Raw genomic sequence first — 19,339 nt, 5'->3', positions numbered from 1 at the left:
GTAACAGCTGACCTGATGCATAACATCCAAAGAATATACATACATATAAGAAATTAGTTAAATCATTTGCTGGTAGTTATGACACAAACAATAAGGGCCTAATTATGGGTATGGCAGACCTGGGACCGCTGTACTCGTGGTGGTGGTGGTCCGACCGCCACCACCCCGCAGTCTGACTGCCATATTATGATGGTGGCTGTGTGACCCCCCCACAAGACCGCCTCCTCTGCTGGGATCCAGGATCCCACTGAAGCTGTGTTGCTAAATGGGGAGCAAAATAGTGGCAGTGCCGATGTTGGCCCCACCAAGCAGATTACGACCTGCATTTCCATCACCCGTTTCATGGCAGGGACTCCATAATGAAAAGGGTAGCAGAAATGCAGGGCCCACGGGAGAACCTGCCCATGGGATGCATGCGGGCAAATGTTGTACCCCCCTAGAATTGCACCTTTGTGCATGCATTGTGTGGCATGCATGACATGGTGCAGGCCACACAGTGTGTCCGACATGGCAGCGGTCCCACAGCAGCAGCATGACAGCTGGCTGTAATCCTCAGCCAAAGCATGCCGCAGCTGTGGGACCTCTGCCATGAACCACCAGCCCAACTAAGTTATCATAATTGGGTGGGCGGGGATGCCGACGGCTTGGAGGTCTTCATGGGACCGCTGTGGCAGCGGTTCTACTGAAAGCCTGCCAAACTCACAATTGGGTATAACAGAATGGGGTAACCCAGTGTCCCTCAGAGTTTGGGTGAGTATATAGCAAACTACAGTGGCTATGTCGGGAACGCCAATCACTTTGATGATAAGTACAAATCATTAGAATAATGGACACTTATATATTTACTTGAAGAATCCAGTAAATACATTAGATTAGAGTGCTCAAGCGAAAAAGAACAACACATCCTGACAAACATGAAAAACTCAGGAATATTTGCAAAACATTTTTAGTATTTGATTTTTTCAGACAATATCAATATACAAATAGTCAGGCTGTCCAAGTAAAACACAATAAAATAGTGACACGTGTTTCAAGGTGAAAAAAGTGCTCAGTGCTGGTGACAAGGTGCATACATACAGGTATGAGGCTATATGCAGGATTGTACAGTTTCAAACAGGGAGGGAAAGGGGTCAGAACAATGATTGGAGTGATCACTCAGGTCAAGGCTGAATTTTAAAAATTTGGAAACCAGAGATATCCTAGAGCTGGACCATGGTTAAGCGTCGAGGTTTCAACCCTAACGGTGCATCAATGGTATGTCACGGCGGGTCTTCAACAGGACAGAGGACAGCCTAGGGTAGATAAGACATGATGTAAGAGGGTTGTTTTGAAGTGGGCCAACATGGGAGGTGGACAAGTGGTGACTATTACTCACCCTGAGTCCAAGAAGGTGTCCCGCGCAGTATGGGGGCAGCCAAATGAATCTAAAAAATTTATAAATTGGAGGTTGACTACCAGGTCTCTTTATACATACATTAAATTAACCGCTTAACTGTGGCGCAAATTCTTCTGGTGCGGAAGAAATAATGAGTGGTCTGGGCTGCGTCGGTCAATGGACGTGCGCAGCACCAGTGAGGTAGTGCTTGCAACGGCCCTTGGCCGACGCAAGCACGGTACTGGTTAAAGGAGTGTGCTAAAAAGGGAACAAGTCTTACCTGTCATGGTCAGGAAACACATGAGTCAACAGGATTCCAAAAGTGAATCCCAATTGTAATATTAACACCAAAGGAAAACATATGAATCTCAGTAATTCCCTAGAAGAAAATACCAATTCATAGCGTTATGATCTGCTTTAGTCAGTTGCATGCTCAATGATGTGATCTGACTATGTCGATAATTATGTCTTACCTGCGGATTGGCAGGACGACTGTGATTAATCCAGTTCAGAGCAGCATGACTGAATCAGGGCCAAGAGACCTATTTGGAAGGTGGTGGGAATAATGTATCAAAAATATAAAAGCTGGCACATGCCTCATTCGTGCTGGACTGCCACAACAGTAATCATGTCTTACCTGTGGCTAAGTCGTAACGCTGTAAAAATCCAGACTGGTAGGAAAAGAATCCATGTAATAAATCCTATAATATTAAAGTGTGGGGATTTTGAGAAAAGTTCAAATAGAATTATCGGAGAATCATCGTTAGAGAACAGATAGCGGAGGCTCACCATGAAAACAGGCAGCCGCTCTGCAGTCTTGAGGCTGACTCCGCTTCACTTCATCAAATGAGGAGTTCTGCCCCGATGTGCTCGAGGACTCTTGACTCACAATCGGGCCCTAAGTGCTGTAATATGCCTAGCTTTTGGATCTTTAAAAATACAGCATTGACTGATGTGGTAGTCACAGAGCAGAAGGGATGCACAATCACTTATTCTTTCAGGAAACAAAGGGCCATATGTATCAAGCAAATTCGCATTCGCAAAGGCCGAAATTAGCAGAATTTCGGCCTTTGCGAATGCTAATTTGCTCAATGGTATGTATGAAACATTTTGGCTGCAAAATAAGGAATCGCAAATTTTGCCATTCCTTATTTTGCGATTGCACTTAAGGAATCGCAAATTTGGCGATTCCTTAAATGCAATGTATCAAAGAAAAATTAATTCAAAATGCCCATAAGGATTCGCAAATTACCACCAACTGCGAATTCTTTTAAAAAAGCAATGTTTTTTAAATCCAAAGGTGCCATATGACGCTCATACATGCCCTTAGGGCATGTATTTGCGCCATATGCCCACACATGTCATTTTCAGGGGTGCAGCAGGGTGTTCTTGTGACACTCCTGCACCCTTGAAAATATTCCTAAATTGCGATTAGCAAATTGCTAATCGCAAATTTCCCCTTCATTCCTATGGGCCTCCTGGCCCATAGAAATGAATGGGAAATTTGCGATTAGCAATTTGCTAATCGCAATTTAGGAATGTTAAGGAATCGCTAAAGAGAAGCGATTTCCTACATACATACCATTTTGCGATTTCAAAATAGCGATTCCTTAAAAATCGCTATTTAGAAATCGCAAATGGTGATGATGATACATATGGCCCTTAGTGACACTGCTGAGAGCATGCTATGGTATGGGAGGCCATTAATGGATAAAACAGAGTAGAATGCATCAGCAAGGAGAATGGTACACCTACATTTAACAGGGTTTCATCTGGCAAACCTGGAGTCTCACCTAAAGGAATTTGATTTTAAATACCATGGATTAGGGCGTTGTTACTGATAGGGTTCACTTTCCTGGTCTATGCTGTGTAGTATCGTTAACTGAGTGCATTCCAAGTCATTGTGCCTACCAGATTAAATGTGTTTATCCTTTTACAGCTGGTGAATATGCAGCTGCCCTGTAGCTGGCACCTTAGTGAACGGTAGACCAGCTGTCAAGACAATGGTCCACATTTCATTGTGCAAGTGAAAATGTGGTCTGCATTGCACAAACGAGAACTGAGATCAAAATGCAGTGAGATATACTGTGTGACTGCACTTGCTTGCAGGGGGATGTCAGGAATCTTTATGATCCCTTTTCCCACTGTGCAAGGGGCGCCTTTGAAGGCACATTAATTGTGCACCACCTCTACATGGCGCGCAGTCAGTATGCCTGCTGATGACATTTAAGCCTGTGCACCTGAGCCTGTAAAACAGCATGGGTGCAAAGTGTTTCCTCATTTGCATTAAGTCATGTTCTCATACCAATTATGGAATGGTTCTTGAGATCACCCCAGAGCTATAAGTGAACCGTTGCAATCTGTATTACAGAAGGGGCTGCACAAGCATCTTAGGCTCCCTCTGTAATACTATGTGCCCTCAGGGCATTTGCTCTGGCACACATGCCTGTTTTGTCCCAAGGACACTTTTTGATAATATGGCCCTAGGTGAGAAAACAATGCTGGGGGATTTTAAAGCAGGGTTGGATTAATGCAGAGAGTTTGCTAACAATGAGATTAAATATACTTGTTTAGAAGTTCATGCTATGCGATATGACAGGTGAGAAGGATTTAATTGAACTTTAGTTTGGCTTGTCAAAATGAAAACAAACTGACCACTGTCCTGGGGTTTGTGGAGGTTATAGCAAGCTAGTCAACAGGAAAATATATGTAGATTTTTAGTTTTGCACATATCAATAAAAGCTATACTCCACCAAGCCTGGCACCTCACTGCAATAGACTGGACAATATTAAGACCAGGATGCATTTCCATGGATAGAGGAAGTGCAGAGAAAACTATTTTTTTCTACTGTTATCCCAGGGCAAAAATGCAGCACTACCTTGCCCTGTGCTGGGAGAAAAGCAACAGACCCAGATAATCTCTCAAAAGAGTTTAAAAAAAGCTATAATTAGATTCTGGCACATAAATACCTTACAGCATATGTGGAGGTGCTAGCTAAAGGCAAACTGACCTAAACCACTAGTGATCCAAGATAATAAAACTACTGAAGCAGATCAAGCTTTTAAAATTTGTAGATTTTATCATCCATTTTCTCTGATTATTTATAATTGAAATGCCTTTACCAACATGATCACAAATTGCTACTGATGATGTAGTAGCCAGACAGTCGTTGATTTTATCATCCATTTTCTCTGATTCATTTTTATTGAAATATCTGTAATAACATTCTCACAAATTGCCACTGCTGATGCAGCAGCCAGACAGTTTGGATGTATCTTGTTTTGCTCAAGATCAAATCATTTGAGAAGAATCTTTGCCACACTCTATCAGCTAAATCCAAACAGCAAATCAGTTTTGGTCTAGCTAGATGCATAGAAAGCTTTTGACTTTGTGGAATGGCCATATTTTATAGAAGTCTTGGAAAGAATTGGATGATGTACCCATTCATTAGTCCATGTATGAGATCTAGGATTGCAATGGAACAATATATCTAATAGATACCTAAACAGTGATTATAAAGGACATGGTACATTGCTCTGAGGTAACAATGGTGTGGCCTTTAATTAGTCTGAAACCCTGGCAGACAAATGGGCAAGACTGCAACTCTCCATTTTAGGCTAAATATTCCTCCTGAAAGCAGTGGTATTTCCAAGGTGCTTCTATCTCTTTCCAAATATCCCATTTAGGGTAACCATGCAATTGTTTACTGAAATTAAGCAAGTGGGCATAATATTTTTCTGAATGAGGGTCAATATTAGATGAAATAGGAAATTGTAACACAAACATATAGAAAAGAGGCTTCTGATTTTGGGCCATAGGGCCTTTTTTTTAGCAATCAATCAATCAATCTGGCGTTTGTTAAGCGCAACTACTCACCCGTAAGGGTCTCAAGGCACCCGGGGAGGGGGGTGGGAAGGATAGCAGGCTCCAGTCCATCAAGAGGGGGTCTGTTGAAGAGCCTGGATTTGAGGTTTCTTGCGAAGATGGGGAGCGATGTTGTCTGTCTGAGGTGGAGCTGCGGGGCTTTCCAGGCTCAAGCCGGATGAAGGAGAAGGAGCGGCCTCCCGATCAGGTCTTTCTGGTGCAGGGGACCACAGCATAGGAGAGCTGGGCAGATCGTAGGGTCCTCTGGGGTGTGTGGAATGTGAGTCGGCTGTTCAGGTATGCTGGTCTGGTGTCTACGAGGGCCTTGTGGGCATGGGTGAGCATCTTGAAGGTGACTCTAGCTACGAAGGGGAGCCAGTGGAGTGTGCGCAGTTGCTGGGGGATGTGGCAGTGTCTTGGCAGGTCAAGGTCTAGTCTTGCGGCGGCGTTCTGGATGTTCTGTAGCTTGGCGGTGAGGTTTTTGTTTATTCCGGCCTAGAGTGCGTTGCCGTAGTCGAGTCTGCTTTTGACCAGGGCGTGAGTGACAGTCTTTCTGTGTTCGAGGGGGATCCATTTGAAGGTCTTACGTAGGAGACGGAGGGTGTGGAAGCAGGAGGACGAGGCAGAGCTGATCTGGTGGTCCATTTTGAGCTCGGTGACCAGGATGATTCCCAGGTTGCGTGTATGGTACGTGGGGGTGGGCATGCTTCCAAGGACTGGGGGGCCACTAAGTGTTGTTCCATGCATCAGGGTTTGGGTCCATGATGAGTACTTCTGTTTTGTTGGTGTTTAGTTATAGGCAGCTGTTTTTCATTCCTTTGGGAACGGCTTCCATGCCTTCTTGAAAATTGTGTCTGCCGTATTGGGTTCATTGGATAGAGAGAGGATGAGTTGGGTGTCATTTGCGTATGACACAATGTTGAGTCCGTAGGTTCTGACGATGGGGGCGAGTGGAGCCATGTAGACTTTGAAGAGTGTAGGGCTGAGGGAGGACCCCTGGGGGACTCCGCAGGTGGTAGGTGTAGGGTCAGAGAGGAAAGGGGGAAGTTTGGCTGATATGACACTTCATCTTAAACATGGTGAATACCCTGTCTGCAGTATTAGATCTACATTATAGCCTATGACACTTGCAATACAGGGAGTAGGATATTCTTCACTCCGTCCACCAAACTCTAAATAAAGCGCTGTAGTTTTTTGTGGCACAATTAAGGTACCTCTTATTCTGTTTTTTTTTTAGATAAACCTGCACCATTTATTAAGCTACAGATGTCATTGGTTTTCCCTCTGGAGATGCTTACTACTAGGCAGAATATTAATATAAATGACATGATAGGATGGAGTTAGAAGTGGGTAGAGAAAATGTGGATTGCTGGAGTAATTTACTCCTGCTGCCAGAAAACAAACTAGATATTTCTATTTCATTTGAAAATGACTACAAGAGGTTTAAGAAAAAGGTAATTTGTAACTTAGGGAATATTTAGTGAAAACAACTTTATGATAGTGAGGGAGTTCAAGAAGGATGGTGAAACAAACACACTTGAGTTATTCTTATACTTTATAATTTGACATGGCATATCTAGAATACTCCCCAAGTTTCTTATCAAAACTAATCATTTTGCATTACAAGATGATGCTATGATTGTGCAAAAAAAGGATGGTCTCCATCATTAAAAACAGCATCTTAACAGCTGAGCTAAAATGCACTTTAATGTAGGAACAGATAGATGGATATCATTGGGGTAAATATAACAGATGAAGGGTATTTGCATTTATTGAACCCAATAAAACCGATTTTTAGCAAATACATATTGAAGTTACAATTTAAACTCCAATATTTTTGTATTCCACTTTGAAAGACTAAAATTGTTGCTTCCATAAAAGATAATGGAGTGAACACAATATGCATAGAAAGGGTTTATTTTTTACAACTTGGTTGGGTCGTCCATCATTGCATTCTAGTGGGAAAGGGAAGTAAGACTGATTGACCAAACTGCCACCATTCAAATTTCTAGAGAACCTCTGTTACTGGTTACTGACAGGATGAACATGATTTCCAAACTAGATATACCTAGCATTATTGATTGTGGAACTGACACTTGTGTTAAATTGATTTTGGCACTTAATGCCAGCAGTTTAAGGATCCATTTTTGGATCTAGCGAAAGGTATGCCACAGGGCATTGGCTACACAGTATAAGCCTACTGTTTAAAGTTCATCTATTTAACTATGGGTACATGCAGAAAATGTATATCATATTATATTCACTACCTATCTATCTAGATTTGAAGGTGAGAGTTTTTTGCTGTGGGAAATGTGCATGAGAATAATTTGTGTATGGATAGGAAGGTGATATATTAGTGAAGTTTGTCAATAGTATGCATTATATGAAAATCATATGCAAACATTAAATACAAGGTAAAATAATAAAGTAGAATACCGTGACACAGATGTAAAGGAATCAAGGAAAAAATCGAGTAGTCCTATTTTAGTTGTTCATCTGTCTACTTTCTGAGCCACTGAAACACTACAGAGTGTATGTAGCCTCCAAATCAGTCTTTTCTCCTACACTATTAATGTAGTGTATATTTAATAAAGAGTATCAGGTATTAAAGATAAAAAAGAATCATCCTTAACATTTACTCTACTGATTGTACATCCTAAATCCTGTACTGTACAAAATCTTTCTTACTTACTGGGCCCTGGCCAAAGGCATGTATGCGGATTGTAGGTAAGCCCTCCCAAGCAATCTTCTTTTTGTTGTGCAATTCTGTATTAAGTTTTCACAAAAAACAGAAAGGTCAACATAGGCACACAGGGATCTGTACAAGTAATAGTCTCAGACAAATTTCCAAAAAGTACAATTAGAAAAGAGAGAGCTAGAAAGAAAATGACAGTTCAATCCAGCCTGTATAAAGGCAATACTCATTGGAGACCTAGAAGAGAAACATACCACACCCCTAAAACGTATGGAAGCCCACCCTTCCGCTGCCCCCCAGCTCAACATAGGGGGACTGATTACATCAACATACAGTAACATACCATAAAGAAGGTCAGTTGCAAAGCCTGTTTGACCCATTATTAATGGAATAGAGTGGCAACAATCTCCCTGGAAGGGGCGCCCTACATTAAGGACAGATGTTGGTCCAAAGCCTGAATAACCTTGCCATGCTCCATCAAGGTGTGTGTCATAGGGACCACATAAGTGAAAATATGACATTAAAATGCAGCTATTACTACGTCAATGCCATTACAATGAACTACCATTACAATGAGAATGTTTACCCCGCTAATGCTTTTACCATGCATGCCATTACAATGCAAAGGCAAGCGTGGTAAAGGCATACACTTGGCAAAAGTGGTGAAGGTAGGCAAATAACCCAAGCCCACCCTAATCCCTAAATTTATCTTTCACACCAAAAAAACAAACCCACCCTAAAGCCTAAAGATACCCTTCACACCAAAAAACTCAAACCCACCCCACACCCTAAAATCACCCTTCCCCCAAAAAAACCAAATCAACCCTAAACCCTAAAATAACACTTCCCATTCAAAAACCCACCCTAAACCCTAAAATGATGCTGCCCACCCAAAATCCCAAACCCACCTAAACCCTAAAATTTTCCTTCCCACCCAAAAACCTAAACCCACCCTAAACCCGAAAAATACCCTTCCCACCCAAAAAACAGAACCTACTCTAAACCCTAAAATCACCTTATACTTAGATATAGAACACAAATGCCTTTACCATTCTTGCCTTTACCAAGAAAATTGTTGTAAAGGCATGCCTGGTAAAAGCATATGCATTGTAATGGCACTTGCTTTGTAATGGCAACCTTCGGTGTAATAGCTGTTTCCCATGAGAGCGGCGCAACAGGGCGCCTTGGGCCTAACTTTGCCTGGATTATACACAAGTGGATTCAAACGGTTGCTGTCCATTTTGCACTAGAGTTAGACCCAAGAGGTCAATGGAGGTGAAAAGTTCCCCATGTCTCATCGTACTTGTGTATTTTATCATTAAATTTACAGATTAACATTTCATATATGGCCTTGGTGTGCATGTCAGCAGGCCTTGTGGTGTAGGAGTATATCGTTTTGGTTTTCTGGTGGCGTAGTATCTCAACATTCATGACTGCAAAAGCCGTGGAGATCCAGCAAGTTGTGTGGTGAGGAAAAGATGGTAAATCTGCAGTGTAATGTAGTTAAGCCAAGCGGCTCATTAAGGTCAATGTTACTCCCAGTTTGTCTCAGAGTAGATCCCAGATTTGGCTCCAGTAGGGGGAGATAGCAGTACTTTTCCATAAGACATGCATGATATTAGTCAGAGGAGGAGGATCTCCAGCACTTGGAGTCGCTGCATGTGCACTCTTGAAGGTTGGACGATGACCAGTGCCATTGAGAGAGAAGTTTAAGCAACTGAATTTAAGTTGTGCCTCTTCCAGCAACCTTTCATGGTGTTCAAGCAAATCATACCGGGGGAGGTAAGACTAATATGGTTTCCTACCAGCTGCAAATGGCGTATGTGATGGGAGGTAAAAAAGGTATGTCAGTGTGTGTGGTTTAAAGCCCTGACATAGTCCCATTGAAGCGTTTCCACACCATCATATACTGAAGAAAGTCAAATAGGAAAAAGTTTCCATCTTACAGTAAATCCTCTACATGTAGTATCCTTTTCTCCAACCACATAGTTCAATCAATCGCCTCACCTCAAATCCTAACAGACCGATTCTGCCACAGTAGAGTATGATTGTGTAGTGCAGTTGGGAAGCGTAATAATTTATGGACTTGGACCCACACATACTTAGAGGTATGAAATATCGGATTGCCAGAGGGTCTGGTTTGGGCTTGAGCAGTGTATTGCACAGTTAAAACCCCTTCCGTATTCAATAGGTGTTTCCTGGACAAACCCAGTAGGGAGTTTCCCAATGGGTTTTCAGCATAAAGATTGCATTTGCCAGTTGGGATGCCAGCCGATAGAATTCACCATACAGCAGTCGAAATCCCTCCACAGTGGTTTTGCCATTTAATTTGGATGCTTTAAGGTGTGGCTTATGGCCATTCCATATAAAAGACAAAATAAGACAGTCAATCTCATGCAAAAGTGTAAGGGGATACTTCAAGGGGAGCATGTGGAAGATAGCATTAAAGCAAGGCATCACATCTGCACTCTATCCCACAGAGATACTTGTAATTTGGATTCCGAAGTTATTTTGTCAATCTTTGGGGATACATTATCTCTGACAACATCAGTGAGTCTTGGGTTCAGATATATACCAATGTATTTAAGACATCTGGTTCACCATGTGAACTGTGAGGCCCTTAGGGCAGCTTTTGTGGTAGTGTCTCTCAGCGGTAGAGCTTTGCATTTGGACTAATTGATCCTATGACCTAATAAGTGTGAGAAACAGTCAATGAATTGAATGAGGGATGGTACTGAAGTAAGTAGAGTGGACAGAGTTACTAGAATGTTGTCATCATAATAAAATGCCTTCTGTTCCCTTGCTACAGTATGCATCCCACAGATGTCAAGGTTGTTACATATAGCTACTGCCAATGGTTCCAGTGCCAAAAGGAACAGTAAGGGGGAGAGTGGGAAGAGCTGTCTCGTCCCTTGTCCTATCTCGAAAAAAGGAGAAGAGAAGCCTGCACAGGAGAACTACACGATTGGAGAACTATACAACCAAAAGACGTTGGCAATAAAGGGGGCTCCCAGTCCGAGATGCTCCATGATCCTAAACAGATACTTCCATTCCACACAGTTTAGCACCTTTTTGGCATGAAGGGATACGAGTATCTTGTCATCTCTGTCATGCCATTGCCTGCCTCAATATATGAGCTAACTTTTGCAGGTGGTTTGCCGATGTCTGGTTGCGTACAAAACGGACCTGGAATTAGTAAAGGAAGGTAGGTCGCAAGCCGCCTGCCAAAGACTTTCACTAATATCTTCATGTCCGAGTTTACAAGGGAGATTGAGCCTGTAAGTGGCGCAGTAGAGGTGATATTTACCAGGATTATATAATAATGAGATCCTGACTCTGTTAAATTCTGGTAAGGGTCTAGTGCTGCCCAAAATTTCCCCAAACAGCTTGCCCAGTAGGAATACTCAAATAGATTTAGTACTTTTAGAAAATTTTATGGGAAATGTATCATGTCTAGGTGCCTGCAATATTGCCATGGCATCAATGGCATGAGCTATTTCTTCATCATTTATTTCCTTTCCTAATGCCTCCGCATATTTCTGTGGGAGTGTCGAAATCTGAAGCCTCACCAGAAATGCAACCGCTGACTGTGGAATGTTGCATAAATCTGTGGAAGATAGTCTGCCATAAAAATCTGTGAATTCCCATTGTATGTTTTGAGTATCTGTAAGTAAAACAGCCTGAGTAGACATTATGGCAGGGATGGTGGTGTGTGAGGGTGTCAGTTTTAACTGTGCTTCAAGCAGCCTATTCACTTTCCCCCTTTCATAGTGTCTCAGTTTAAACTTAAAGTGTGCTGTATTCACCTGTGAGGCATATAGGGCATTTAGGTCAGTCTTCGCTTTGAGACATTCACGAAGAATTTTGGGAGTGGGAATCGAGTTGTACACCCCTGTAACTGGGTTGCGAGAGCAGTCAATCTGCAATGATCCCTTTTGCAATGTTTCTTATGGGCTGCAGATTCTCTCATCATGGTACTCTGCAAGCAGGTTTTACCAGCAGGCCATAATGTCTAAGCTGAAGAGACCATATCTACATTCTCTTCTATGTATTAGCTTGGGTAGGTGCATAGACGTTGTTTATTCATGTGATCTTTATAGCGAGCTACATTCATGCGCCAGCAGACCATGGGGGGCTTTAAAATGCTGTGGTCGAAATCAAGGGCTATTATATCATGGCCGGACCTATTGTTTGGCACTATAGACATTCTTACTAATGAAAAATGAAAAATGATTTTTTTTTTATTGTTTCAGTTAATTAAAACCATAACAATACATTTTATAAAATCAACTACTGCATTTAAAATTTCCTTATGTATGGATACATTCTCTGTTAATTCATTCTAAAACATTCTAAATCTAGTGCCAGAATTTGTTATTAAAAAACGATCAAGCAATCCGTATAGTTTATAGTTCCAAGAGTTCTGGTATTATACATTATTAAGTTCAAAAGAGTCCTCTTCCAAAACAACCGCTGTTATATTATCCTTTTGTGGACAGGATACCAAGTTGTGTTTCAGCGCTTGGGCGTGAGCTATGAGGAACTTTAATAATAGGCAGTTCAAGCGGTTGTCTGTTGGGTTCAAAGTTGACATAATCACCGATCTACACGTTCTTATGCCTCGCTCGTTCATAGCCTTTTTTAGGAAGGCAGCTCGAGCTTGGGCTAGGTTCGGGCAGATACAAACAAGATGAATGAAGTCCTCCTTGCTGCTCCCACATAGTCTACAGATTTTAGGTCCGTCGTGCACCCAAATTGGTTGGTCCATGGTTGATGGAAAATTTCCCAGACGGAGCCCCAGAAACTTTTGTTTACTATGAACTGGGAATGTAATTGTTAGATATGGGGCTGCAGTGAGCGTTTTGTAGTTTGATATGACCATCCAAGCGTGTTTTCTTGTGCTGAAGGTGGCTTTGTCAAGTAGAAGAGAGTGGAATTTTGTTGTTTTATTTATGGCTTGTTTGAACGCTGGGTAAGGCAGGTTGAGTTCCCAAAGATTTCTTGTTCCAGTCTCAGTTATGGCCTTCTCAAGGTACTGGTTGTGTGGGGATTTAGCATCAGCTTTTATTTCTTCCCACAGTGCTTGATGCAGTTCTGAGGTTGCCATATTTTGTTTCAAGCTGTACCAGTACTTAATATTTGCGTACTTTCTTCCCACTGTTTCATTTATTATTCCAAATTCTAATCTCGTCTGAGCTGGTGAAGGTCCCCGTTGAATTTGGAAGGTGGATTTAAAGATGGCTGTCTGCATTTTGTTGAGCAATTCCGCGTCTTTCCCGTGCAGTCCTACGCTGCCGTATGACAGGGTGGGAAGCACTTTTGCTTTTATCGTTGCCAATAAAGGTTTGTATGATGGCCCGTAAGCTTTTTAGCTAAAGATCTAAAGGCAAATGAAAGTGAGTTTGCTCTCTGGGCAATGTACGTCTTTTGCTGCTGATGGTTATGTCGATTATCAAAGTAGAAGCCCAAGTACTTGTAGTTGGTCACGGCCTCTAGTTTTGTTCCCTCCAGTTGGATGGCTGGGTTGGCTGACCGTCGTCTGGTAATGACCATTGTTTTTGTTTTTGTTGTATTTATCTCCAGGTTGTTATTTTTCATAAATTCCGCTAGCCCTACTAGTGACCTTTGAAGGCCAATCTTCGTTAGGCTCAACAATACCACGTCATCCGCGTAGGATAAGTGAGTTAGAGATAAGGAGCCTAATTTGGGTGGATGGGATGAGATCTTATTTAGGGTTGGGGATAGGTCTGCCATAAAAAGATTAAAAAGGTGTGGGGCCAGAACACAGCCCTGCTTAAGACCTTTGCTAGTGTTGATTTTTCTTGAGAGCCGTGTTCCATTCCCCAGTATTACTTCCATCCAAGTGTTGGAATAAAGGAGTAAAATTCCTCTCAGTGTTTTGTCCAGGATGTTCCAACTGCGCAGTTTCCTCCATAAGATGTTTTGATCTACGCTATCGAAAGCCGCCTTTAGGTCGATAAAACATAGGTGGAGGGGCTGTTTTTCCGTAGGTATTTGTCGGCTAACACTGAGAGAGACAGAATGTTTGTCATTGTCCCGGTCCCTTTCCTGAAGCCTGTTTGATTGGGCGGTATTCTCTTTGCGGCATCAGACCAATTTGTTCGATCTTCCAGGATTAGGGATGCAAAGTACTTCGCCTCCACGACCAGGAGGGCGATCAGTCTGTAATTTGCTGGGGATGTTCTGTCTCCCCCTTTGAAGATGGGTGAGATTATGGAGCCCAGCCAGCTTGATGGTATTTGGTTTTCACTTTCTATCTCATCACATAGTTTTTTTAATTTTCCGCTCCAAAAATCCGGATCAGTTTTGAAGACTATTGGTGGTATCCCATTCGGTCCTGGAGCTCCACTGCCACGTGTCTTCCTTAGAATTTTTCTTATGTCCTCTTCACGAAACCATGTGTGTTTGGACTTGTTTGTTGTCTCCTTCTTCTCCTGTGGCTGAACCACGTCACAGTGAAGCCTTGTTGTAAGGAAATCCCCTTCTGGTGATTGATTTGCTCTGCATTCTTCCTTCGGATGTGGTGATTGCGTGCAAGGGGTTATGGGTCCACCACTGGAAACAGTGCTCGCTTTTCTTTGTTTGTCCCCTTTGTTGGTATTTTGTTGGTTTGCTTCTGTATTGGGCTGGTCAGGTGTTGCTTCCGAGAAACTTTGTATTAATAGCGCGGCCCAATCCGCTTCTTGGACATTAGATGTTATTGGGTTTGAAGGATGGTTTAAACTGTTTATGATCCTCCAGAATGCGTTTGAGTTGGTGTTCTTTGCCGTGCAGAGTAGTTTTGCCCAGAAGTCATCCTTCAGAGATCTTTTATGTTCCCACATTTTCTTTTTGTACTCTTTCTTAAGGTTCTGTCTTTGAGCCCAGTCTTTTGGGGACGTAGTTGTCTTTTTTAATGCTCTGGCGTTTCTCCTTATTTCTATTTTGAGCTTCACCAGGTTCTTTGGCAGTGGAATTTTGTTAATTAGGGGGCGTGTTTTTTTGGGGATGGGCATAGTTGTTGGTAGCTTTTTCGTGAAGTCCTCCCATTTTTGTATTTGGTTGCCTCTAGTTGTCTCACTCTCCGTTTTTAATCTCTGTACGTTTACCTGCAGCTCATCGATGTTGGCCGTTGGGCAGTTAAGTCGTTTCAGGTTGGTGGAAGAGGAACTATCTCCCACTGACTTGGAACTACGATGTTTGGTTAGTTTTAGATTAAAATAGGAGTGCTGATATGAATGATCACTTTTTGATGTGTATTCAATTGAAAATTGCTGGACAAATGGCAATAATGGAAGTGAGACTGCTGTGTAGTCGACTCTTGAAGTGGCCGAGGTTCCTAGATGGGTGTACTGCGGTGGATTATCACCTGGAGTTCTTCCGTTGAGGAACGCAGTCCAAGGATTTCCAAGGTTGTTACCAATTGTTGACCGATTGGTTCGAAGCGCTCTGTTTTAAGCTGGCTTTGTGGTTTAACATTCCAGAATTCGTTGGCAGCTGCTAACATCTCGTCCTCCTCTGGTGTATAGATTAAATTTGAGTTAAAGTCACCTGTTAGGATGACTTCCCAGGTGGGGTTGTTATTTCGAATGTCCCTAATTGTGGATACTAGCTGATCCAGCTGGGCTTGTTTCTCTTTCACCTTTGGAGGTGCATAGAAATTAACCAATAGTACCGGAGCTGATCTGCCAGGTAGAGATAGTTTTATTAATTGTGTGTTTGGACCTTGTGGTGCTATTTGTTCTGAATTAATATTGATATCCAACGAGATATAAACTGATAGTCCCCCTTTTGGTCGACCGTGGTTGAAATTTTTTCTTGCAGGAATGTTAAAGCGTGTGTAGCCAACAAGAGTTAGCCCCTCGAGTGCCCAAGTTTCTTGAAGGGTGATGATATCACATGCAGTCCAATTGTGGGGGGGCAAACCATCTTCCAGCCATTTCCTGGACCCGGCTATATTCCAAGACAGTAGATAAAAGATTTCCTGACTATTATCCTTATCAGGTTTTTGGGATGGTCAGTTTTTCTTCTGTTTGTTCAATGTGTCTGTTAGACCGCGCCAGTAATCGGCGTCGTCTTTGAAGTTTACTTGTTTACCTGTGTTGAACAGTGGATGGATTGCCGGTGATGGGCTGTTCCCTCTTGCTTTCCGTAGTACTGAAACTGCCTGGACTTTTTGTTCTAACAGATTTTCTTTTTTTCCTTTTTTCGCCGAACGTTCTTCTAGAGGGCCGGGATAGCGTGGTTTTGCCTGCCTGGAGAGCCTTATACCCCATGAGTTGAACCTCTCTCTAAAGGATAGCATTAACTGAGAGATCTCTGCTGTTCGCCATGTTGTTAATGTTTGTTCCAATGAGTTATTGTTATCTTGCTTTTGGAATTTGACTGAGAGTAAGTCTGCGTTGGTTAGATGTTGTAGCCCTTCAGTGTTGGCGTAGAGTTTAAATAAGTTGCCCCTGTTGAGAATGTCATGCCTCCCCTGAGTTTCGTATTCTGGGGTGAAGAGGAGTTGTTTGAGATGTAAATCGTCTTTGCTAGACCAATTCCCAGAGCCTTTCCCCGATTCTAGTCTGCTGTCTGAACTGATTCCGCAATAAAGCCCAGTCCCGGCAGGTATTTGTGTTCCGTGCGTACCGATTTCCTGTGCGCATTGGGATGTCATAATCCTTGTGATCTGATTGCTCTCTTTCGTCAAACCTCTGCTCGTGACTGGGCTGGTCTGGGGGGCTCTGATGTGCTCCAACTCTGTCCTCCTCTCTAAGGTTGCATCCTCCATACAGTTCAAATTTACACTTCGGCCTCCGCGACTTAGTACAATTTTTATGTCTGCGATAGGGGGTAGGCTTTTTTCGCCCCCAACCTGGAGTTTCCAGTTTGGGGTTCTTTCAATGATTTTAGGTGATACCTCTTGGTTGTTGGTTGCATTAGCAGGCTGGTCTTGCTTGATGGTCCCGCGTAACGTACCTTGAGACCTGCTTTGTCTGGGGTTTATTTCTTCTCTGCCTTGTGGGCAGCGTTTAATTTCCTTCAGGCCACTTTTACAGATTCACGTCAGCTTTTTGTCCGGCTGGTGTTGATTTTTTTGTTCTTGGCGTCCTCTCTGCATTTTTGCTGTTGTCTCCGAGGTTGTAGGTTACCCTAGGGGGCCAATTGGATGTGATGAACTTCCGCTTTCTGTGCGACTACTTTTTTGCGTGGTGTCGTCTGTCTGTGTTAAATTGCCCATGCTCTGCCTCGGATGTGCGTCTCTGTTGTTTGTTTCACATGTGGGCGCTTCTCCAGTACATGTGCCAAGGTTGCTTGTGACCTCTGCGGGTAGAACATCCCTTCCTTTTTTTGTTAAGAACTGTTGTGTTGATGAATTGTGTGTTTGGTCAGTTGGGTCGTCAGATTGTCTTGTTGTGTTTAATGTTTCCTCCTTGCTTTTGGCTGAGGTGAATATGGGGAACATTCTCACGCCTTCCTCCGTGTACCCTGTTAGTTTGCTTTCCTTTCCTGTTTTTTTTTTACGTCTGGTTAAGGTGGCTTTTTTGTTTGAAGTTGATATGTATAACGTTGGACTTACTTTTGGCATGTGCTTTCCTTTATGTGTATCTATTTCTGAGTTCTTGGCGGGATTATGCTCTGTAATATTTTTAGATGATTTCACTTTGGTGGGATACAGGTCTGATTTTATTAGAGCCAGTATTTGTTCTATTAGGTTGGGAAAGAGGTTCAGTTTGTCTATGATTTGGCCGCACGAGCAGGGGCTTTGCTCCAGTGTGTACTTTGATTGAGCTGTTAATATCAGGTTGTTTAATTTATCAAGTTTATTGTCAATCCCCGCAATGTAGTGGGCTATGGTATTCATTAAATCAATTTGGGTGTCCATTTTGTTGGATTGCCAATTTAAAGCCATTGCTGATGACTGAAGGGTTTCTATTACTGAGAGAAGCAGCCCTGAATGGATTGCGCTTGTGCTGTGTTCGGGGTTTTGATTGAGTAGAATATCAATGCGCTCTTGACGAGGCGAGGTGTTTTTACAGTTCTTCCTTCTCTGGTTTTTTTCGGTGTTTTTTCTTGGCTTCGTGGCTGAGTAGATTGCCCTACTTCGTTTTTATTGCACAGTTGTTCCTCTGGGTTTTTCCCCCTTTGTGATTGGTTTTACTTGTATCATGCAGCTTTTTTTTATTAGTTATTGGGCTTGATATGAGGCTTAATGATTCTATTTCCCCCGGGTTTGTTTCCCCTTTATGGTTGTTTTTACTTGTGTCTTGCATCAATTCTTTGTTTGGTATTGGGCTTGATGTGAAGTTTAATAGCTTCAGCCATGACGTTTCTGAGGAGTTCTGGTGAACAGATTCCATTTGGCTTGTATTTTGTTCCCTATGTATCTGGACTTTGGAAATCTGAGATTCTTTGTCAAGTAATTCCTGTGTTTGCGGTTTTGTGGGGGGGCTCTGTGATTTAGTTTTTAAAACTTTTGTGAAGAAGGTTAGTGCTGCTATAGGTGTTATAGGTGTTGGGTTGGGTGCTGATTTTTCTACACACGTCCGTTCTTCCTTTGTCCTCTTGCTGTCTGGGGTGGCCTCTGTTATAACTCCAATCGCCTGTGTTTTACTCTGGCCCAGGATAGGGATTTCTCCTGTGCTGCACTTTTGTGGTGAGGTGGTTTCCCGATCGAGGCACTCCCCAGATTCTTCCTGCGGGTGGACCATCACTGTAGTCTCGGCCTGATGCTGACGTTGGCGAGATGAGGTAGTTAAGTTTGCACGAGATACGTGGGGATTGGTCTTCTGAATATAGATGTTAAGCCTTTGTTACAGGCGACCTTCTCGGGGGTTAGAGGCGTGGGGAGACCGGGGAGAGATTGTTGGGTCGTAAGGAGAGTGGCTCCTGGATTTTTCAGAAAAAAGAAAGCTTTGTTTGTCTCTAATTTCTCTCTCCCATCCTGCTTTTTGTTTTTGAACATTGTTGCGATTGGGGAGATAAGTTGGGTGGGTAGCACTGTTGTTAGCCCTTTTTTTATATCTGTGTTGTTAAGTGACGTTTTTTCCTGGTTTGCGTTGCACTGGTCGGCTGGTGGGGATTTCTTTGCCTTTGAGGATCTTTTTTTTTGCTTTGGTGACCTCCTAACCCTGCCTGATTTCATCCTTTAAGGGCAGGGTGGCTGGTTTAGGTGGTTTGTTGCTTTGTTGCTTTGGGAACTCCCCCGAAGAATTTGCTCTATTTGCTCTGTTGCTCTGTGCTCCCCGCACTATTCTCTACTTGGATTAAATTGGCTTGGCTGTGGTTGGGCTCGGCAGTGGTCAAACTTGTCGCCGGGGTCCGAGGGTCCAGGGTCCTAGGTCCAGGGTCCAGGGCCCAAGAAAGTCCGAGGGAACGTCCCGACTGCTTCCCGCCTGCTTGGTGAGCCTTGCAATAA

This window comes from Lissotriton helveticus, chromosome 8, assembly GCF_964261635.1.
Source record: "Lissotriton helveticus chromosome 8, aLisHel1.1, whole genome shotgun sequence".
Classification (NCBI taxonomy): Eukaryota; Metazoa; Chordata; class Amphibia; order Caudata; family Salamandridae; genus Lissotriton; species Lissotriton helveticus.
The sequence above is the reverse complement of the archived record's forward strand: the minus strand, read 5'-3'. Positions refer to the sequence as shown.